Below are 23440 nucleotides of genomic sequence, written 5' to 3'. Positions count from 1 at the left end.
TCCTGAACCACATTCCTTCCTGATTCACCTGCTGTTATGCTGTTTCCTTGGTGTTTTCTCTCCAAAGCAAGTAAAGGAAAATGCCTTTCCTTTGTCCTGTTCATTACACAGTGGAAAAGCAGTGGTGTAGGTAACAAAGCCATTTGACTTATTCTCTTGCTGTACAGACTGTCCAAATTTAAATGTCTCAGCTGAGAATGTGGCTACCATTCCTTTTTCCTGTCATGTGCTAAGGATCTGTGTGGCATGAGTTTTGGGAAATTCTGAAGTAATTCAGTACATGCATGCATGCATACATCAGTATTTATATACCGCCTTCTCTGTTTTTTAGACAGCATTCAAAGAGGTTTACATAGGCAGGCTAAACCACCAATTTTTCGATGGGATTTTTTAACAATATGTTCTGTGGGAGATTCACCAAACCCTCAGTCACCAGATGTTGCCTTCGTGGTGTGGTTATCTCTTCTGGCTGCATGCCATCAAACTTCTGCAGGCAATCGTATATCATCAAGCCTGTACATGTCCTCAAGATTGTCTTTGCCAGCTGGCCTTCGCACATTCCCGCACACTCTCACTGCAGTGGCTAATCAGCTCATCAGTGACTCCATTTTGCCACAATGGGTACAGCAGCTTGTCACAGTCTGGCATTCCGCCTCTCATCCAGAAACAAGAACATGGTTTCTCTTGTTTCGTTCTTCCGGTAGTATCGGCAGCTCAACCATCAGATCACACCTCCTGCCCACTTTGTACAGAGAGCAGAATTAGCTTGCCCTCTCGGCTGAAACACCCTCTTCGCTGAAGCACTCTCAAATAATTGTACTGTAGTAAGAACTCCAGCTTAGCTTAGCTAGTGCTCTGTCCTGTTGGTTACTAAGGCTGTAATCCTAACCACACTTTCCTGAGAGTAAGCCCCATTGAACAAAATAGGACTTACTTCTGAGTAGACCTGGTTAGGATTGTGCCCTAAGGCTGCAATCCTATTCACAAATTCCAGGGAGTAAGTGCCATTTAATTTAAAGAGGCTTCTAGGTAGACAATCGTAGGATTGTACTGTTAGTGTGACAGTGGAGCTAGTTAAGGTGGTTTAACTAATTCTTCAGGCTGTGAATTGTTCTTATGTCTATATAAATAGGGTAGTCATGTCTTCACAGGCATAACACAGAATTCTGGAATTGTTGCATGGTGTTGTCCTTTCTGTTTACTTGACACATTTTTCAGTTTGATTTCTTCATGCAGTAACTATAAAGTTAGTGTTTGAAAGGTCTTGCTACTCCACTGTAATAAGGTTATTTGTTCTCTATGATTGGGAATAGTATAAATCCCCTAACTCATGGTGGTTTCTGTTTCAGGGGCAGAAGAAAAGCAGCTCTTTCAAAAAATTGTTTGGATTCCTTTTCTCTTCAAAGAAGAAAGGTATGTGTTTTTTCCATTTCTGTAACATCAATAGTGTGTGTGTTTGTTTATAAGACAAACAACAATATAGGCTCAATGCAGCTAACTAATTTTGTCACCAAGTCAGGATTACAGAGTATTTTTTTTTCAAGAATGTAAGAATTGCTATGTTTGATCTCAGCAAAGCCCTGTCCAGTTCAGCATTCTATTGGTTGTAGTCCATCAACTGCTACATAGACGATAATTCTCCTTGTGAAAATTATGGTTGTGGCCATCATGGTTGATAACTAGATCAAAATCAAATATAGTCATTAAATAGATTTAAAATGACATTTATACTAATGGTCGTTCCTAGTCTTTGATTTAAAAAAAGCATAGAGCAGTGGTTTCCAAACTCTTGAGGAGTTTGGGAGCCACAGTAAGTTTTTTGCAGGGGAGGGGGGAATGTAGTGACACGATCCCCAGGATTGCACCACTGCCAGGGGTGACAGGGGCTTCGTTTTACAGGCTGGTTTTCAGGTTTTACAGCAGCCTCCTGGGGGTTCAGGGAGCCCCACAGTAGCCTCCCTGGGGCTCCTCAAGCCTTGGGAAATATAAAAATAAAGATTGCAACCCACTTCCTGTTTCCAGTTGCGGGGCATTCTGCATCCCTGGGATGCTGCTGCTGTGGGGAGTAAAATGAAGCCCGGGTTGCCCTGACAGCGCACAATCCTGGGGATCACTTTGCTGCATTTTCCCCCTCCCCACCCCTTAAAGGGGCAAAAACAGAGCTCCTCAGGCTGGGGCATTGTGATGCACCAGTTTGAGAACCTCTGGGTATAGGGGATCCCTGTTTTAAGTCTCTCTGTTATATGTTGCCCCACATTTTTCCTGGATGTTGAAATTACCCACCCAAATATCTTTTATCTTGTGCGCCTTCACCTCTTTCATCTGGTTGTGCCAAGAAGCTCTTTTCTCCTCCAGACTTTTAAAGGGACATTATTGGATAGTTACATTTTGCCATTGCTGGGCTGGGCCTGTGAGTTCTTCTTTCTCCTTCCCCTACCCTCTTGTGCTCTTTAAAAAAAATTATTTGAAGTATTATAGTACTGTATTTTCAGTTTTGGCATTTTTTCGATTTTGGCATTATGTGTTATTTACAGCTCAGGCCTATCCTTCCCTTGACACTGGTGCAGCTGTGTCAAAAAGGTGCTCACTGTATCCAGCGGGAAAGGGGGGGTTGGATCAGGAAGCTCTTCTGAATTCCATGAGGGATCCACTCAGTTATAGCCCCTATGGAGCCTTATCTGCTCCTGCAGTTCTTTGGCCATCCGCAGGCATAAGGGAGGCTGCTCTGGCTTCTCACAGGGTGTGCCAGAGAAGATGGCTTTGCAATTGCTGTAAAGCAGCCTGCCAGTGCAATGACCTTTACACCAGCAGCTAGTCCGTATAGGATTGGGGTGTAAATTTCTAGAGAATATATACTTACACAAATCCTTAACTTTAGAAGCAGATTTTTTTTAGCTTTTTAAGTGGTTCGAATGAAGAAAAGACAAGATAACATTTATCCAGAGTAACTTGGCACTGGGAATTTGCTTGAAAGCAAGAATCTACAAATTAATCTAGGATCCCATAACAGGCCTCTGTTCGTGTCATTCTGGGTCAAGTTTTACGGGTATCATTATCCCATTGACTCTGATGGAATTGAAATTGAGCACAGAATTTGACCCAAGCCCCGTTACTTTATCTTTAAAACACGGGCCACACTTAACTACCTCACCTGGATTCAATTTTTCTGTGTAATCTATGACAGCTAGAGAAATGGAGCATTGATCAGATCATTTTCATGTTGGGGAATGATAATTCTGAAGAAGTGCGACTCCCCTGTAACACCAGAAACTTTACAGGGTTACCTAAGAGCGCCTTTTCTGGATCAGCAGCGAACACAAAAAATTAGGGGAAGAATTGTGATGCCTCTGGGTGGGTCAAATGAGAAGAGAGTGTGGTGATGGCAGGCTGCATTTGTTGATAAACAAAGGATGCTTGTTGCTTTTTGAGGGTGTGGTTGGAAAGGAAATGCCAACGGTGTCTGTGAGGGTCATGAGATACTTTAGTTAACAACTTGTTTTTCTGTTGTCATCAGTTTTATGCTGGCTGCTCTTTATTCCAGGGATGTGTATGCCGTCTCCAATACCATGAAGATTTTAATGTAATGGAGTCTGGGTTCAAATTAGTTTAGGTTAACTTTCCACATTTATTCAAGAAATAGGGTCTTCTCAGTAGTGGCTCCAAGTCTTTGGAATTCCCTTGAGTTATGAACTTTTCCCTCTTTGCAGACCTTCTGGCAAGGTCTGAAGACTTATATGCAGCGCAATCCAGAGCTGCACTTGGACCAACGCAAGTCCCTTGCGCTGGCCCAGGAGGGTCACAAACATGCCATAAGGCACGTTTGTGCCTCCTTGGGAGTAAGGCGTGCCGGCGCATAGAGGCTGAATCCAGCCTCTGGTGGCTTCTGTGGCGAGCCTTGCAATGGCTTGACTGGGCCGACACAAGGCTCTGGGGTGGGCAGGGAGGAGGTGGGAGGGAGGCATTCCTGGCAGTTATGCCAGATCCCAACCCCCGTTCCCAGGGAGTTCGGAGCAGCTTCAAGCTGCTCAGTTCTCCTCGGACTTGTGCCACCTCAGGAGGTGGTGCAGGTCTGAGGAGACCCATAGGGGCAAGGGCACCTTAGCCAGAGGTAAGGGGAAGCTTTCCCTCTTACCTCTGTCTGAGCCACTTTGGGCCCCTATTCTGCGCTGGATACAGCGCAACCCCTGTGTGCCGACACGGCTTCCTACTGGGCTGACGGAAGTCCTTTCTGGGATTGCGCCGTCAGTCTTACTGAACACAATGGGCTTATTTCTGAGTAAAATAAATAACACTGTTTTCAAACACCTCTAACAGTGATATTTGCGTGCTTGCAATTACCTATGCAGCATACAGATCTTGCTGTAGTGCAAATGGGAAGTTCAGAAGTAATGTAGGAGGGAGGGGAAGAGAGCATGTGTGTGTGAGAGAGATGGCTTTTATGTATAACTTGGATATTCTAAAATTACAGCTTCTGTTAGTCTCATTCGGTTGTAAAGGTGAAGAGAGGAGGCGTTTCCCTGCATTTTCTCATGGCAGTCTTTTGCCCTCCTTCCTTTTTCCATACTGGAGGCAAACTTTTTTAGCCTTTCAGACCAACTGGGTTTGTGGTACCTTTACCATGTTCATATAACAATTTGAAACCACAAAATGGATGTAACAGCATTATAGCATGTAATGCATAAGAGAGGCTGTAGATTAGTGGTAACGTATCTGCTTTGCATGCAGAGGGACCTAAATTTAATCCCTGAATCAATTCTCTTTGCCCCAGATTGTGCCGCAGCCAGCCCCAACCCTGTGCTGGATACAGAGCAGGCCAGCTGACCTGCCTGTTCAAGGGCAGGATAAGATTGGGCTGTCCATAACTTAAGATAAACAAGACATGGATTAATTTTTGTCTCTTTTGCAGCAGCAATAAAGGCAGAAGTCTCTGACTGAAACAAGCAGCCAATCCACAATAATTACTGCTTGTAATTGCTTTGAAGATGGACTTGTGAATAAGATTATGTTCTTTCAGACAGTGTGCACTATGCATATTGCACAATGTACTGCCAATAGCACTATGGAGAGGCTGCTGAAGAATCCTAATTTTAAAAGCCAGAGAAGTGTTTTGCCGATATGTATATGCAGATACGTATTGGGGCATTTGGTGGGCCATTGTGAGATAAAGGAAGCTGGACTAGATGGACCTATGGCCTGATCCAGCGGGGCCGTTCTTATGTTCTTATCTTTCATAGACATACATATTTTATCTTCTAACGTAGGTTTTTTGTATGTGCCTTTGTTAGCAAAAGTGTGAGTATGGGGAGGAGCACACAGATGAAGGAATAGGTTGAAAAAAAATCAGCCGGTTGGTGCTCAAAACTGAAAGCAAGTGACAGAAATTATCTAAGCAAAAACTAGGCGTGAGTCAATCCTGTCTCTCATGGACGGACTTCTGCCCTGAATGGATTGGTGAATTTTGCTGATACTTGCCAGTAGGGGACAGTTTGTTGTATGGAACATTTGAGAGGAGGCAGGATCCACTTGGACTATGTCAACTAGACAGTGTTGGAAATTTTGCAGTTTCCTTTCCTGTGGTTTACTTTGTCCATGGCAACCTGTTGCAAGCCAAGTTTCAAAAAATTTTAGGGACCTAGAAGATATTCCAGTCTGAGTTTCACTAAGAAATAGGCTGGCTGACCTTCAGTGTTAATCAGCAGCTTTTTAAAAAACATAAACTTTCTTAAACACTCTTCTTCTCCCCCCTCCTCCCAAACAGGTAGGACATTATAGCTAAAGAAGAAACATGCAATTAAACATATATCCCTAGGTCTCATGTTTTGTTGGGTATTACTTAGGAATTAGTATGCATAGGCAATTCTTCATATTAAAAATAGATATAAAAATTATGATATCTTGCATAATAAGAAATATTTTTTGTATGAAATTATTGTCAATTAAATGAGATCTGTGGTTTGAGGAATGAGGAAAAAAAGTAGGAGAAACGGGGTGGCAAGAAACCTTTTCTCTTGCTGTCAAAAGGGACTTAATTGCTGTCCAACTTGTGTTGAAGCAACAATAGTAGCTTGTTCGATTCCCCAACCCCAGTAGCCTTTAGCTTCACTGGGTTCAGAGTCAACCTGACCCCTGAAATTGCCATTCCCTTTGGTTTTGGTTGCTTTACTCCTGTGCTTTCTGCACATTCATCTGTGGAAAACCTTTTTGGTTTGATGGTATGAAAATGTTATTTTCCATTAGTGGAGGGTATATCAATAAGGGGCAGTGTCCAATCTACAAAAAAGCATGGTAATTGGTTAAACAGAAAGCAGAGAGTAGGAGTAAATGGAAGAGTCACACAATGAAGGGAAGTTAGCAGTGGGGTTCCCAAGTCCTCTGTATTGAGACCAGAGCATTTTAACTCATTCGTAAATGACCTGGAGTTGGGGTGAAAAGTGCAGTGGTCATGTTTGCAGATGACACCAAATTATTCAGGGTGGGTGAAAACCAAAACAAATTCAAAAGAATTTCTCCAGGCTGACTAAATGGGCAACAAAACAACAAATGCAATTCAGTGTAAGTAATGCAAAGTGATGCACATTGAAGTAAAATACTAGATTCATGATGAGGGTTGAACCGGCAGTGGTTAACTGGGAGACGAATCTTTGGGTCATTGTGGATAGCTAAGTCTAAATGTAGGCCAAGTGTGTGGCAGTTATGAAAAAGGCATATTCCATGCTAGGTATCATTAGAAAAGGAATGGATAATAAGAAGACTTGTAATATTATAATGCCCTCATGGAAATTTATTTTGTAGCAACATTTGGAAAACCCTGTATGGTTCTCTTCACCGCAGCTCAAGAAGGATTTTGTAGAGCTGGAAAATGTGGAAAAGAGGGGAAGCAAAATTTCTAAACCAGGGGTTTAGAAAAAGGGCAACTAAGCTGGATAGGGGTTATAAGAGTATACATGGTGTGCTATATTTCCTATAAGAAGTCCATGCCAGTGCATAGACGCCTTCTCTTGCAGCATCACAACTGCAACACTGTCTCTGGATGCTTGGTGATGTCATGGATCTCTTCCAGACTTGCTGGTTGCTGAGCTCCGTACTGTGTGGAGCTTGGCTTTGAGCGATGCGACCACGCAGCTTAGCAGGAGCCATGATGGTGTGAAGTAAATTAATGGAGAGATGGTCTCCCCCCCAGCACTTGAACCCAGGTCATCCAGTGAAACTGACTGGCATGACTGACAACAAGAAGTACTTCTGCACATAGTGCATAATTAATTTATGAAATGCACTGCAACTATGTGATGGCCATTAGCCTGGATGGTTTTAAAACTGTGCAGGGGTTTTAAAGACGTTTAGACAAACTCGGAAAGGGTGTCTACCATTGATTAAGTCATGATGACTATTTGCTGTCTGAATTCTAAATTCTACCATTTAGAACAGCGGTGGCCAAACTCACCACTGCTGCACAACGGAAAAGCAGTCCCCATTCAGACTGCTTCTTTTCGTTCTGCTTTGGCGCTGCACGAAGTCCCCCTCGTTCAGGGGACAGGGACTGCTCTTGCAGTTGCGTCATCTGCCTGGCATCCCAGAAGGCTGCGTAACAGGACGTCCAGGCAGACACGGCTGCCCAGAATGTCCCTGTCTCCTGAATGAGGGGGACTTGGCACAGTGCCAGAGTGGAACAGAAGGATATGCTCACGACATGGATGGATTCAGCCAAACTCCAGATCTGGCCCTCGGGCAGCGGTTCAACCAACCCTGATATAGAAGCTCAGAAGAATAAAATTATCTTAAAGCGATCAAAAGTAAACAGTATATGAGTGTTCCTGGCAATAGTACTCCACAACAAGGGCACTACCACAGAAAAGACCCTGTCTCTGGTTGCCACCTGCTTAACTTCTGCAGGTAGAGTACTATGAACAGGTGGAGCATCCTGAGCATGTGTAATATGTAGAAAGGTTTTTTTTTTGGTAAATGTGAAATAACGTCATATAATGCAAAACTCACATAAAAAACAAAATAAAACCATTTTAGTAATAAAACAAAATAACCCCAATTTTATCCCTCAGTCAATTTTACCCCCTCAGTCCCCCCATGGTCCTGTTTTCTTTCCAAACTAGTTACAGAGGCTTCTCCAGGGGCTCTGATGGCCTGGAAGAGTCAGCAGGGTATCAGGGTATTCTTCATGGTATTCCATCATTTTAGTGCAGTACCAATTTCCGCCACTAGATGGCTTTGGCTTGCAATTTTCAGAAGGCACCATTCCTTTCCCAGGGGCTTATTCTTATAGCTCCATTATCCCACTGCAAGAAGGGGAGTGCTGGATATTGCATGCAAGCATACAAGCTGTGGTTGTGTGATGAAAGGATGCTTCTACCACTTCGTGCTAAAAAAGAATTCTGGGTTGGCTAGGTAAAATCGCCTCTTGATGCAAGCTGTGGATTCCCCCCTGTAAATATTTGAATATTGTACTATGCCTCTGCATGAATGTTCTATGCCTTTGTGATTTTGCATTTTTTTTGCTATTTTGCATCCCCCTTCCCTGTATTGAAGCAGCTGTGATTTGCTTTTTTTTCTGTGCTGTTTTTCATTTCCCCTCTTGCTTCCTCCGACATCCTATGAGAGCTCTGGAATGCATGTGGGCTACACCTGCTTTCACTATGCACCTATATCACCTTCCTAGAGCATGTACACACTATCTAAAAACTTCAACAGAAAGTCAAATTTTTAAAAAATGATAACTTGGAATAAAAACATGTAACAGTTTTTTGCCTCATTTATTTATGAAATTTGTGAAAACTAACACCATATTCACCCACTTCTACTCATGCTTTAAAAGGGTGGTGGACATATTTAGTGATCAGTCTGAATCCACTGATGATGAAGCATTGCAATTAGCTTGTCAATGCTAGCAAAGGCCGTTGTGCCTCCTGGTCTTCCAGCCTATGGAAGACACATTCAAGTGCATTCTGTTTTAGCAATGACTGGCACAGACCCCAACTGCAGACATCTTTCTGTAGCCCATTGTATAGTTCTAAGCCAAGAAGAGTATCATACTTAAAGAAATCCAAGGAGCCCAAGTGTTGCTCTGATCAACAGCAATTTTGTCAGACTGACCTTGTCTGTCATTTTTCTTGGTCATTCTGAACAAGGGTGGACTCCATCAGATTGTCTCCATTGCAGGGACAAGTGGAGATGGCTCAAGGGAGCCTGTATTGTTAAATCTGGAGATGATGATGCCCTCTAGTCATCTGCCTCCATGTTACAGGAGACGAAGAACTAACGAAAGCCTGTTGGGTACCATCGATTCTTGATCCTCATGACCAGGTGAGTTGAGGTATCTAGAGCTTTTTGTTGTTGCGCTATTTAACTAATGCAGCCTTGGGCCTGGGCTTCATCTCATGCATGCACTTACATTTTTTGTTCTACAGATGAGGAGGAGTTAGAAGTTGGCGCAGATTCAACAATGAGAGAAAACGAAGTTGGGGCGGATTCAACGATGAGAGGAAATGACAGCAACACCAGAGATGCCAACCATACCTCTTCCTTAACACCATTTGTTTGCTCCAGATGCCAGCGCCTAGGAGTGCCCAAGAATATCCCTACAGAAACTGACAATCTGGAATCTGATGAAGTCATGGATGGCACAGATACTCTGGAGGCAAAGGAAGAGAACATAGAGGAGTTTGTAATTAAGAATGAGACCAGAAATGGTGGTCAACAAAAGAAACATGTAGAATCTGTAAGTATGCTACAACATAAGGAAGAAGGAGTGTGGTAGACAATTGGAGACTCTGGTTATCAGGATGGTGAGTTGTTACATGTTAGAGTACTCAGGTCATTGTGCTATGCTGTCTGTTGTGTCTCCTTGTGCAGTGGCTTTAGCTGCTGTGGACAGCCTGACGACATAGTCAATGTTCTCCGGCCACTTGGCATAAATTGGAGCTGGGATTTAATGGATGGGCATTGTACAGGAAGCACTACTACTACTGGTGGTGAACTTTTGCTCTACTAGGCTATGCTACTGGCTTACCTGCACTAGTGTACCATGTATAATGTACTATGTTTCATTACATACTGGTATGTATGGGATTTGAACCTATGTAACAGTAGTCAGGGTGGTTACCCTGAGAGCCAGGATGGTGTAGTGGTTTGGGAGGTAGACTTAGACCTGGAAGATCCAGGTTCGAATCCCCCCTCAGCCACGAAGCTTCCTGGGTGACCTTGGGCCAGTCACTTTCTCTCAGCCTCACCTACCTGACAGGGTTGTTGTGAGGACAAAAGGAGTGGAGCAGCTCTGTACACCACTTTGAAGGGCAGTATAAAAATGTGAAAAAAATAATAACATGGCAAAGATGTATCTCTTCCATGCCATAAAAGGCAGAAGTCTATACATTACGCAGCTTGGGGGTTCTCCTGGACTCACAGCTCCTCCTGGATGTCCAGGTGTTGACTGTGGCCAGGGGTGCCTTTGCCCAGCTTTGGCTGGTGCACCAGCTGCGGCCGTACCTGTCTCAGGCGGATCTGGCCACGGTGGTCCATGCCACAGTGACATCAAGATTAGATTATTGTTAACGTGCTCTATGTGGGGCTGCCCCTGAAGACAGCCCCTGAAGGTCCGGAAGCTACAACTAGTGCAGAATGCGGTGGCTCAGGTAGTTGCTGGGGGGTTGGTGGTTTGACTCCATCACGCCGCTACTCCGGCAGCTGCACTGGCTGCCCATTTGTTTCCGGGCTGAATTCAAGGTGCTGGTTATGACCTTTAAAGCCCTAAACGGCTTGGGACCAGCGTATTTGAGAGACCGCCTTCTTCCGTATAATCTGGTCCATTCTCTAAGGTCATCAGAAGGGGCCCTGTTGGTTGTGCCATCATTGAGAGTGGTGAAGGGAATGGCGACCAGAAACAGGGCCTTTTCGGTGGTGGCACCTGCACTATGGAATTCCCTCCCCTTTGAATTGAGAGCAGCTTCCTCATTATTAACATTCTGGCAGGGCCTGAAGACTTTTTTATTCAGGAAAGCCTTTGAGGCACTATAAGGGCTGTTTTTATAAATTTATAAATTAAGTCTTTTACTGCATGCTTTTAATCTGCTGCTATGTATTTTATTTTTTTAATTGTTTTTAAGTGTTTTGTATTTTTAATGTATTTTAACTTGATTGTTAGCTGCCTTGGGTGCCCTTCGGGGAGAAAGGCGGAATACAAATCTAATAAATAAATAAATACCCAAAGACTCTAAGTACCACGGCACACCAAAATGAATAGATATGACTGAGGTGGGCCCGTTCCACCACTCTAGGCAATCAGACAGCTGTTGTCCTATTGAAACTTAATCCTTTTGATTCAATTTGATCCATAATGTTCCTACTCTGCCTCCAATTCTTCTCTTATTTAATAAAAGTAGTTTATTCTAATGGACCATGTCTTGTTCATCTGGACTTCTTGTGCATGCTGTGATGGTGGTTCGTCGTCTTGCCTGTTTTTTCCTTGTGTGATTGACTCCTGATGGCCCTATTAAGTAGAGACATGCTGCTGCTGCACCGTATGTCTGATGGATGGATCGGAGTACAAGTCTAGTCCTTGGTGGTTTGAGCATAACTGTTGCACCTACACCAATCCAGTGATGTTCTCGGGGGGCGGGCATGGCACTACGTTTTACAGGGCACCTCAACACACCGTGTAAAGCTGTCCCACCTTGTCCCCCTGAAGGTTTCACTCCCTATGAAACAACAATTTTTCTGGCACAGGACTGAGGCATGTAATGGAGAGGGAGAGAATTTGGTTGTGTGTTTGTAGTGCCAAACCTGGCGTCTTCCTCCCTTGTTCTGCCTCCCTCTCTATCCTTTACCTGGATCCTGTTGGCAGAATACATAATTCGCTGACGGAAATATAAGTTTGGATTGGGCTGCCCCTTGGGAAGTGTTGTTGCTCAGGCTGAAACTAGAGTGTGAAATCCGCATACAGTGTTTTCCAACCTGGCATACCACCTTACGGTGTGAAATGAGAGGGTGCATTTGGGGTGAGTCAGTAATTACATCCAAAAAAGATCCTTACGTGCTTAATAATTCGTTAACGCACAATATAAATGTATGTTCGTGGTTTCCAGTGTTTTTACTGTAGGGCCCTCTGTAGAATTTTGTCTCTGCGTTCCATCTCTCCTTTTCCTAGCTAATCTCTGTGCTATACTGACCCCAGTATCCAATGAGGGCAGTTTGGTGAACTGGCAAAGCTCTCATGGCCTACTGCTGTTGGATCCCAGCACATCGGTTTGGAACGAGAGATGCATAACTTGCTCAGTATTGAGAACCCTATTGATAATATATCACAAAACGGGAGACCACATCTTAATTGTGCATTAGGTTTCATGTAGTAGAATGAGAGCCCAGTCCTAAGGGCTCTGACATTGAGCTCCAGAGTTGGGTGTCGCAAATGTGCCGTAAAGCACATTTCCTGCACCCTCCATGTTGGGAGTGTGCTGTCAGCCCAGCGCCCCCAACCGACCTGGGAGGGGGATGGGACTGGCAGAGCCCTGCTCTGCCATATCCTATCCTCTGTGTCAGGCTGCAAAGCGCAGACTTGAGAAGTCAACGCAAAATAGTATTGCGGGACCTGCGGCTTTCCTTGGGGGAAGGGGACGAAAGTGCTGCTGGATACAGTAGTAGCCCTTTTGGCACTGCTGGGCCCAGCACTGCCACCAGGGATAGGATTGGGCTGCCCATTTCCTTATAATGTCAATGAAGTTAGCAATATTAGATGACATGGTACTGTACTCAGAGTACATTTATTCTGAATTTTAAAAATTTTCAACAAGGGTTTCTTCTCAAATTCGACTTGCCGATTGAAGCTCTTTATTTTGTCTTATAGACTTTAATGGGAGCCATTGGTTTCTTCATTTCTGGTCGACAAAGATCCGGTTATAATATTGCTATTAGTAATTTTTTTTAATCTAGCAGGTTTTATATATATTTTACATCTCGTGTTTTGAGTTGAAGAAAGCGATGAGATGCACTCCTGGATTATATCCCTGTGCATCCTGTGCCATATTCATATAACCATTTTCCATGTACAGCTCTTTTTTTTTTTTTCCTTTTTCTTTTTATTCCTTGACTTTTTTCTGCATTTCATCATGATTGCTTTAGAATAGTAGGCTTGGGTGAGATGCTGAAATTAATTTTATAATATACAAAATCTCACCACCATGTTACGATTTCCAAACCACGTAACAACAAATACAACCACCTATTTGCTCTTCCTCTCACACGTAACTTTCATTTCTTGGTTGATTAGCTTTAGGTAGATAGCTGTGTATCATGAATGTAATGAGCAAAGTGCACTGTGTGCTTTCAATGTCTTCTCACAGTGAAATGATATAATTATAGAAACTAGCAGGTAAGTCCTGTGTGTTGTTTATATTCCAAATGTAGCATTAGTGGTGTGCCATTAGAATTGTGTAATATTTTGCACTATAGCACCCTGTTTTCATTTCCATCACTGTTATAGTAAAAATACAGGTCTGCCTCAGGCTGGAAACTTCACCCATCGTGGCTATGTCATTTCTAGGAATGTGATTATGTCTGTAATTCCATATATCCAGCTATGTCTATGTCTTTTTTTCACTGAACTCTCATACTTTCATGTATTTGATCAAGGCTGTTGTTTCATTTTACTTTCTAGCCTGCTCCATCCCCAAGATTTAAGTTTAAAAACCAAAGCTGTGTTGCAGTCAGGATGTTTATGAAAATGTGTGTATCCTAAAACTACAATCCTAAACACACATTCTGCAAAGTTAAATCCTGCTGAAATGTGTGGGACATAACTACAAAGTAAATATGCGTAAAATCAGAATGCTAATGCATAAGCATACAGGCAGTGAGTGAATAAATGCAATTTTGAAGGGCTCCTATTTTCCCTCCGCAACTGGGAACACTGAAATCAACAAAGGAATGGACAATAACCTGAGAATGAATTAGCAGTTTGTAATGAATGAGCTGTCAGTTGTAGAATTCTGCCTCATTTGTTGAACTTGCTGGAAGGTGTGTGGCAAATGAAATGAGACATTGTTTTTTTTTTACTTTGGTAAAGAATTTGATTCATTTCTATCAATGCTGGAGCTGTAAAGTTTATGTCCTAAAATGTTCTGTTCAGAGAAGAAGCGCAGTGCAAATGTGTTGAGTTTGCTTTAGTTATTGAGCAACACATCTGTTTTTGTTTTTCTTCTTGTTCTAGATGCGGAAAAATCAGCTACTGAAGAACAAGATGCAATGAAAGAGACACAAGGTCACTTTACAAGGAATGAAAACGCCAATGCTTTCAGTTATACCTGAAGGAGTCTATTGAACATCTTCCTTTCTGCTTTCATGTAAAGTTATAGTGTAAGATTTTCATATTTAATTCATATTCATTCTCTCATATGTCCAGTAGTGTAGCCAGAGGGGGTGCAGACCAGTAAGTATTGCACTACAACACACTGTGTAAGCCGCTCCTCTCGCTCACTGTTGGAGCCATTTGAGGCAGCGACAGCAGCATGCAGGTGTTCACTAGATCAACTGGCAAGGGCGACGGGCCACTTACACAGCGTGCTGTGGCTCCTGTAATACTTACCGCGTTTCCCCTTCTCTGGCTGTGCTACTGCATATAACTACACCAAATACACACACTGTTCATACTTTGCAAAAATGAGCAGGAGTACAGTTATTAAAGTGAAATTTAAAAAGCCTAGGAATTGGTTCCTTATACTGTTAGTGCATTGGTTCTCAAACTGGGGCATCTCGATGCTCCAGCCAGAGAGCCCTGGCCTCTGCCTGCTTAAGGGGCGGGGAGGGGGGAAGGTAGTGACACGATCTGCTGGATCGCACTGCTTTGGAGGGGTGCAGGGCCTTGCTGCCACTTAGGTAGAGCAAGCCTCCCAGAGATGTACGGAGCCCCTACACCAATCTCTGCAGGGCTCCCCATGCTGCTGAGTCAGTAAAAATCACAATTGTGACCACTTCCAGTTTTGCGAATGCAAAAGTGGTCGCTTGGAGCCCAATCCTGAAGCTGGTGGTACACATGTACCACCAGCTCCTGTGCCATGAATGTGCCATAAAGCACATTTGCAGTACTGGGGGAGGGGGAGTCCTGTGCCCCAGCGCCAGGAGCTCAGATTGCTGGCACTGGCCAGATTGCAGCACTGGCCAGAGGTGAGTGTTTTGGGGGAGGAGGTGAGAAGTGGGCAGTATGGGGTGGAGGGAGGGAGGATTAGACCTGCAAGGGGTGGAGACAGTGGCAATGTGTCTCTCCACATTGTGAATCCCCCCCTGCAAGCTGGCCCGACACAGGCCTCCTCAATTCTGCACCTGCAGATACTTGGGCGCAGAGCTGAGGATACCCATTACTACTGGCTACCGTCTGCCCTACCGTCTGGCTACCGTCTGCAAATGCTCCTTTCTCCTGAGGAGACCCTGGTGGTAGTCGTGGCGCCCACAGGGTTTGACAGTCACCTTTTTCGTGCCGCTTGTCTTGGGCCCCGTGTGTTCACGATTGGGGTGCCCCGGCTGTAATCCTATCTTACTCACTGAAAACAAACACGTCGGTTATGTACTATTAAGTACCATGTTATGACTGTTATGGCTGTACTAATTATAATAGGAATAATATGAGCTGGCAATAACTCTATATGATGTCATTTTTTTCTGTTTTTAGGATGTTGCAAGTCATGAAACATCATGTTACACCACTGCTAAAATCAAAATAAATAACTTCATCTTTCCAGCACAACTGAAAGTGTAAACTTTAATATGTTCTGTATTTTGTTGGTGATGTGTACATGCTCCCTATGAAGATTTGGTGAGAATGAAGTTGTTAAATTATATGTGAGTGAAACTGCCACATCCAGTGATTTTTACTATACAAGTTGCTGATGATTAATTCTTTTTGTAATTTCCTGATGAATTATTTCTCTGTCTGCCTAATCAGCAAGCATGCTGTGAAATATAATTGCACTTGCAAGAAAATTACCATCTCATGAGATGAATATGTTTGATGATTAAATTTGGTAGAATGAAATAATAACATTCAAATACCCAAGTAAAGTGGCATGCTGATCCTTTAACCATGATTTGATGACCTTTCTGAAGAATGTTTTACAAACAGTCCAGTTGGACACAAGTCTCAACATAGCAGAGAAATTTTAAGTAAGCTGTGTTCTCTTGGAAAATGAGGAATTTTCTCATTTAAATTAAAAACACCAGCCCTATGGGGTCAACAAAACATAATTCACCAAGTTTGAAAAACAAACTTGCAAGCCTGATAAGAAAACATATTTGGTCCTAATGTAATTATTAGACTGGATCTGAAGCATGGTAGAGCCTGGAATTCATATCAGCAGGAGACAGAATTCTGTGTCTGTAACATGAATTATCTGTTGTTTTTTGCATAGAAAATAGATTTTTTTGTACCCATATTTTCCCTAGTGATAAGCACTAGGTTTGTTTTTTTTCTCTTGCTATGTTTTAACAAAATACATTATTTTTGAACCTGTAGCTTTTCTTTCATAAAATACAAATATTTGATTTAGAGCCAGCCAAATCCTAGATGGGAGCCAACAGACTCAAGGCTGCAGATGTGGAACAGCTTTTGGAACTATTTATTCCTCAAGCACTCGGTGGCAGTGTCCTCGATATCTTAAGAATGAAGTGAGAGCTTATGTGTTTATTTTCCCAGCTCATTAGATATGCTTAGAGGGAAGCGCCTGATTTAAAGCTTTGCACCATTCAGTTCTTCATCATTCCAACTCAGATGGGTTGGGTTGAGTTGAGTGTCTATCAGTCTGGAAGAGAGACAAGGTCACCCAATAATAAGGTAGTGGTTTCTATATACTTGGGAGACTCTTTGGGTATGAAGAAGTATGAGTTTGTAGATTAAAATAGGCGTTTTTTAAAAGCAAAATCTACCCTACAAAATAATGTTTCAGCAAGATAACTTACTGGAGAAAAGCAGGGTTTGGGGGGAGAATGAACCATCCTTCCCATGCACTCTGGTTCTGAGATTGCTGCTCTGCGTGGCAATGTGTTTCCACTCTTGTAGTTTGGCTCTTAGGATCTTAGAGTGAGAGACTGGGACTGGGTCAGGATTGGTTGTAGCCGCACACACCATACCCTATCCCCCTCCCCGGACTTGGAATGTCAACATGGCTCCTTGTGTTGGCGAACCGCATCAGTGCCAGTTAGGATTGGGCTGTAAATGTATATAGGATTGCAGCCTTTTGGTATTTTACTCTAATCCAGTGGTTCTCAAACATTTTAACACCAAGTCCCACCTTTTAGAATGACAATCTGTCGGGACCCACCAAAGTGATGTACCGTATTTTTCGCTCCATAAGACGCACTTCCCCCCCCCAAAAGTGGGGGGGGGAGTGTGTGCGTCTTATGGAGCGAATACTGCAAAGCTGCAGGCATTCTCAGGGCAGCAGAGCCTCCTTGGCAGGTGCTTCTGCCCCTGACCAGGGTCCTGCCTGTGCTCAATGGTAATGCAAATGCAGTGGTAATGCAAATGCAAATTGTAATGCAAATACCGGCGCTCAATGGTAATGCAAATGTTCAGCGCTTAGTGACATTGCACTTGCAGAAAAATACTACAGTACCTCATTCTACCAGTGCAAGGATGATAAGGCAGAAAAGGCTAGCATATAAAATTCCTTTTAAACTAGAGGTAGTAAAATATGCTAAGGAGCATGGAAACAGAGCAGCGGAGAGACATATTTTATTACACTATTTGGTTCAGAATATTTTTTTTCCTGTTTTCCTTCTCTAAAAACTAGGTGCGTCTTATGGTCAGGTGCGTCTTATAGAGCGAAAAATACGGTAATTAACCTGGAAGTGTTGACATAGAGCCCAATCCTATCCAATTTTCCGTTGCCAGTGCAGCTATGCCAGTGGGGCATGCACTGCTTCCTGTGGTGGGAAGGCAGTCACAGAGGCATCCTCAAGGTATGGGAACATTTGTTCCCTTACCTTGGGGCTGCATTGCAGCTGCACTGGTGCTGGAAAATTGGACAGGATTGGGCTCATAGTCAGCAGTGACGTAATCTAGCAGGAAAAATTTTAACACCACCGCATGACAAAATCAAATCAATTAAGTAAATTGACAGTTTACAATAAATATAAGCTTAAAAATTTATTTAAAATAAAGGACACTCTTAACCTTTCCAAGCAGTTGCTGATCTGTTTAAAAAAAAATCCCAAAGGCTTCAATCCTATCCACACGTACCCAGGAGTAAGCCCCACTGACTATAATTGTTAAAAGCATATACATGGTAACCTGTTAAAAATACAGATTTGCAACATTTCCTGAAATGTAGTCACATACCATAGTAACATCAAGTCTAAATTATTAAAAATAAGATACACATTGAAAAGAATGGGGGCCTACCTGAAATTGGCTTGCAACCCACCCAGTGGATCCTGACCCGCAGTTTGAGGAATGCTGCTCTAATCCATATTGGACATATTTTGTAGCGAGATGACTGTTGATATACCTTGGTGTTCATATGCCATTTGAGAAATAAGTTCTCAGCAAACTCATTTCAGTTAACCTATTCCAGAGGACCAAGGTTTTTAGTCCACGCTTTTTGATACATACAAACATTTTACCAGCCTGCTTCATATCACAAGGTAGTTTGACTAATGTCTGGGAAGTTCCTTGCTGGAGTTACAACTTGCCCTGAGCAGGTGGATGAGTGGCTAATTGCAGGAAACCTCTTGAGGCTCTACACACTGAAGCAAGATAACAAAATTTAGTTATTCTAAGGCGAGGAATGGGCTTTGCTTTGTCAGCGTAAACTGTGTTTCATATTGTTAATTTCTAGAAGCTTCAGTGCTTGAATTATAGCCTCATGAACTTGATTGTGAATTCTAGAAAGTTATGGATAGAAATATGTCAAGGAGCTGCTAATGAATATGGTAGGGGGATCTGGGTTTGTTTGCTTTAAGACAAACTAATATGCAGCTCAGATTCTATCAGATGAACTTGTTCCAAAAACAGGCAGCCCAATCCTGAGCTGCCTGGTGCACAGGGCTGCAGTGGTGCCAAAAATGCCTGCCGCTGCATCCAACACACCCCAGGCAGCCACCACTCCCTCCTCGGGAGAAGGAACTTTCATTCCTTTCCCCCGGGTAAGGTGAGTAAACCCACAATGGGGCTACTCAACGGTGACCCAAGGGTTGGCGTAGAAGTAAGAGCCTCCGTGTTAGGTGGGTGGCCCAACACGGAGGCTCAGGATCTGGTGAAACAAAGCTCCACCGGTCCCGCCTCCTTCCCACCTTGCTCCCTCCCCTTCTCCCCTCATGCCCCCATCTGCCTCTCCGCTGCCCGGTGGTCCACATGACCGCCAAGCAGCAGAGCTCCAGTGCTCCACCAGTGCTAGCCCAACACCGGCCAGCACTGAGATAGCACTGGCACTGAGGACCACAAACGTACCTTATGGCACATTTGTGGCAGTGTGCACCAGCAGTGTGCCAGCGTGCACTGCATAGGATTGGGCCCAGAGCCTCCTCTACTTTCATTTTTAATTGAAAAGCAGCCAGGTCAATCACATCAGATTTCTAATTTGAAGTCAAATCTTGTATTCTGTAACCTGTGGTAAGGATTAAAGGTGAAATCCTGCAAGTTCAAGACACAGATCACTGAATGCAAGGTTAGCATCTGATATGCTCTGGTAACATTTCCTAAATCTCATAACCACCCCCTCAAATTGGTTTTATCTGTTCACTGTCTTTGTTGTGAAGACAATTCTCTCCTGTGTAGTCCTTCTACCTTGCTTTAGTAATTGTTGACAGATCCAGAGAAATGGGGCAGGAACATTTGGTTCCAGAGGAAATAATTTATCAGATCAGCTCCCAGTGACTTGTGAAATGGATTTTGAAATTATGGCTCACTCTGACATATTAAAGTGTTTTGAAGTATTGATAGCTGTGAAATTGAGTTGCAGTGGCAAGTTCTACATGCTCTTTGTAATATGATGGCATGTGGAAGAAAAAGGAACCAAAATATCTCATACCAACAGACATGTTCTGTTATGGTTTGCCAAACTATTTGCATGAACAAATATGCTCAGCATTTGTTAACTCCACAAAACCAAGGAAATAAGTAGAATCTAACCCTTCAGCAGTCCTTAGAAGTTTTCCTGAAAAATGCCATCTTCAAAATCCCAGTATGTATTATAATATGATTGTATTATGTTGTTTCATGAGAAGACAGGTAGCCCAATCCTACCTAAATCCCAGCACAGCAATGCAGTGGAGTAGTTGTAACTACCACTGTATCTGGTAAGGAGTTTTTGGATGCTGGAGGCCTCTTCAGGGTAAGGGGGATATTTTCCTCTTGCCCCAGAGTAAGCCCCAGTAGCTGCTATAGATCAATTCAGACCTGTGCCGGCTTGATTGCTGTGGCAAGTTGGCACTGATCTGGGAAGGCAGATCAGGCCTAGGAAGGGGGTCAGGATTCAGCCTGTGCTGCTGTAACCAATCCTGCCTCACAGACCTGATCCGCCCTCCTCCCTATCCCCTCTCCTGTTCCACCCACCTTGCCCCATTCAACCTCTTTCCTGCCTACTTTCCCCTGTGCTGGCTTACCTCTCCAGCAGGCCTCTATGGTTTCACTGGCATACAGAAGGCTGCTCCAGCCTATCCACCAGCGAGCCCACTGTGCTGGTCAGTAGAGGGTGCTTTCCAACTGTAAAGAATCCTCCACTGGCACAACACTAATTATGATGTTGGGGGAGGGGGTTAGGATTGGAGCAAATATATCATTTCAAGACAAGCGTGTTTCAGTAACTTGCAAAAAGTGTGTGCATGTGTCATGTGTATACAACTGCTTTAAAAGTGCATATACTTGGCTAACTTCTGTCCTCACTAGTTTCCCCATCTCTCCATAGTGGCAGTGGTGGACAAAGCGGATAGTGGCTAGTGCAGCCTGCCCCCCATGTTGTTCAGGGTGTTTCCTGTACCTGGAAACACATGTACACTTATCCAGGGGAGAACTCTGAGGCCTGAAACTCCCCCGTAGGATGCAGCACATGCCCTGTTGACATGGCTGCATTGGTATAAAGCAGTGGTTTTCAAACTCACAGGGAGAGTTTGAGAGCCACTAAGTCTTTGCTGCAGGTAGCGGTGGCAGGAAGAAGGCGGAGACGCAATGCCCAGCATTGTGCCTCTAATCTGGGCGCCAGGGTGTGCTGCCACTCACCACCACCTGCAGGGGCCTCCTGGGGGGGCGGGGGAGCCCGGCGCCAGCCTCAGCAGGGCTCCCCACGCAGCGCAGAGCCTTCCAGTAGGCGATTGCAACCACTTCCTGTTTCTCACTCTCAAAACCAGAAGTGGTCGCGATCACCTTCTGGAGGGCTCTGCGCTGTGTGGTGAGCCAAGCTGAGGCTGGCGCCGGGCTCCCCTCACCCCGGGAGGCTCCTGCAAGTGGCAGTAAGTGGCAGTGCGCCCCTGCACTCAGATCAGAGGTGCGATGCTGGGTACTGCGTCTCTGCCTTCCCCCTCTCCCTGCCCCTTACGGGAAAACAGCACAGGACTCTCAGGCTGGGGTGTTTGAAACCACTGGTATAAGGGCAGACAGGTAGGATTGGGCTGCCCCTCAACTTTTAGAGTATGTACATCTATTCAAATGTTGAAAGCTGTGTGTGTTTTGGGCAAGAGTAGCTTGGCGAGTTCTTGCATCAAAGCTCTTCCCATCCTCTGCTCATCTGTTATATTGGGATCTTATCTGTGAGAAGGAATGTGCAGAAGCCTTGCACAGTAGCTAAGACCCTGACCAAATGTGCAGTTATTTCATGGGAAAATACATCCATGAATTTCAAACCATGTGGGATGTGCAGCCACATGTTCACTCCAATCTCCGGGTTTCTTCATTGAAAAAGCTTCTCTATCTCTTCTCCAGCACTGTCAATTATCTTTTAACAGACTAACTTGCTCTTAGCAGTGCTAAAGATAAAGAAGAGGTACCTCCATCTTCCTTTCCTCCCTCCCTCCCACAACTACATTCACAGAGCAAAAGATCAAGTCAAAGCAACTTTCACTGCTGACTCTTGTACTCCTCTCCACAAGCACGGGGAGGAGACAGCTGCTTTTTAAAGCTGAAAGCAAAGGATGGATGCTCTCTGGTGAAAGAGGGCTCTGCCAGGAGACAGTCTAGGGCGCCATCTCACCATTGGATACCAGAATACCACGTGAGTTTTTCAAAACCCTCGTGGAAGACGCCAGACTTACAGATGAAGAAGTGAAAAGGGTACTTTGGAAAAGGAACATTAAACAATGATAAATACTTTCCTTTTCTGCCTCCAAGAAACATTCCCTGTTTATTCGATAAGACTGTGATTCTAAGTGTGCTTACCTAGGAGCAATTTTCATTGACATCAATGTGACTTACATCTGAGTAGACAACCCTAGGATTGTTGTGTCTGGCGTGTTTTCTGTGGTTCTTTACAGCTACCACATGCTGCTGCACCAACTCCGTTCTGAGCTGCAAACCCCTCAGGAGAAGCTAAGTGTCGAAAATCATTTTGACAGCCTCTACAGCTTCCCTGGAGAATGTGTGTGATAAAATGCAATGTTTCCCATCTCCATTATGTAGGTCACATTCTGATAATATTAAATTAGTGAGGGGTGGGGGAAATAAACATATGAGTCACCAATTACCCCGTTAAATTAAAGAGCCCTTACTACTGTGCCGGTATAAAGAGAAACAGGATATATTTTCATTTTTTACTGTTCCTTCAGTGAACGGTCAATTAATCTTGATGATGATAAAACTGCTAAAGTGTAACCCATAAGACTCCTTGCTCAATGATGTGTGCATTTCATTCAAACCCAGTTCAAACACAGGCTGTTTTGTGACTGATAACTCTGTCAGTTTATGATTAGGGCCAGATACATCATCGCATGCTTAATGACAAGTTATCTAGCTTAGTCAGAGGCAAAACAAATATTTCAGATTAAGCCAAAATCCTTTCAGAGAAGAAAAATACACAAACATGAGAAAACCGTTTAAAAATAAAGCCATGAGAATCTTGGGAAATGACGATGGAATTGTCTATCGATTTGTCAAAAAGCAATAGCAAGTCTCTGACTCCTCTGTGGGAAAATTACGAAAATGTATGGCACAGAGAACATAACTGTATAGAAAATGTTCTGTTGCCAGGGCAAGTCATGGACAGGTTGTGCCCCTTTTCTGAAGAGTAGAGCACATATATGCCATGCATATCAGACTCTGACATGCTAATTTTCCATGAGCAAGAGATTTTTCTGGTGCAGGAGCATGCTTGCACAAAACACTTGCATCCATAAGTAGTATAGTCCAGTGTTTCTCAACCAGTGGTATAGGCACCACCAGTGGTACATGAGGTGGTGTTCAGTGGTACTAGCAAGACTGGCCACCTGCTACCTGGCAGCAAGACCAGGAATGTGACACAACAGA

At 43.8% G+C, this 23440-nt stretch overlaps 1 long non-coding RNA gene across 3 annotated transcripts; it reads left to right on the top strand.

Annotated features, from left to right (window-relative positions):
- The first annotated feature begins 779 nt into the window (after window positions 1–779).
- Window positions 780–16054, top strand: LOC136636387 (uncharacterized). Of its 3 annotated transcripts, none has more exons than XR_010793517.1 (4): window positions 780–816; window positions 1350–1413; window positions 14210–14355; window positions 15665–16054. It is a non-coding gene; the product is annotated as an uncharacterized lncRNA (long non-coding RNA). The 3 variants fall into 3 exon arrangements; XR_010793518.1 differs by lacking the exon at window positions 780–816 and adding an exon at window positions 824–904; XR_010793516.1 differs by lacking the exon at window positions 780–816 and adding an exon at window positions 845–997.
- Window positions 16055–23440: the final 7386 nt, after the last annotated feature.

Source organism: Tiliqua scincoides, chromosome 1 (genome assembly GCF_035046505.1).
Source record: "Tiliqua scincoides isolate rTilSci1 chromosome 1, rTilSci1.hap2, whole genome shotgun sequence".
NCBI lineage: Eukaryota > Metazoa > Chordata > Lepidosauria > Squamata > Scincidae > Tiliqua > Tiliqua scincoides.
The sequence above is the reverse complement of the archived record's forward strand: the minus strand, read 5'-3'. Positions and strand labels throughout refer to the sequence as shown.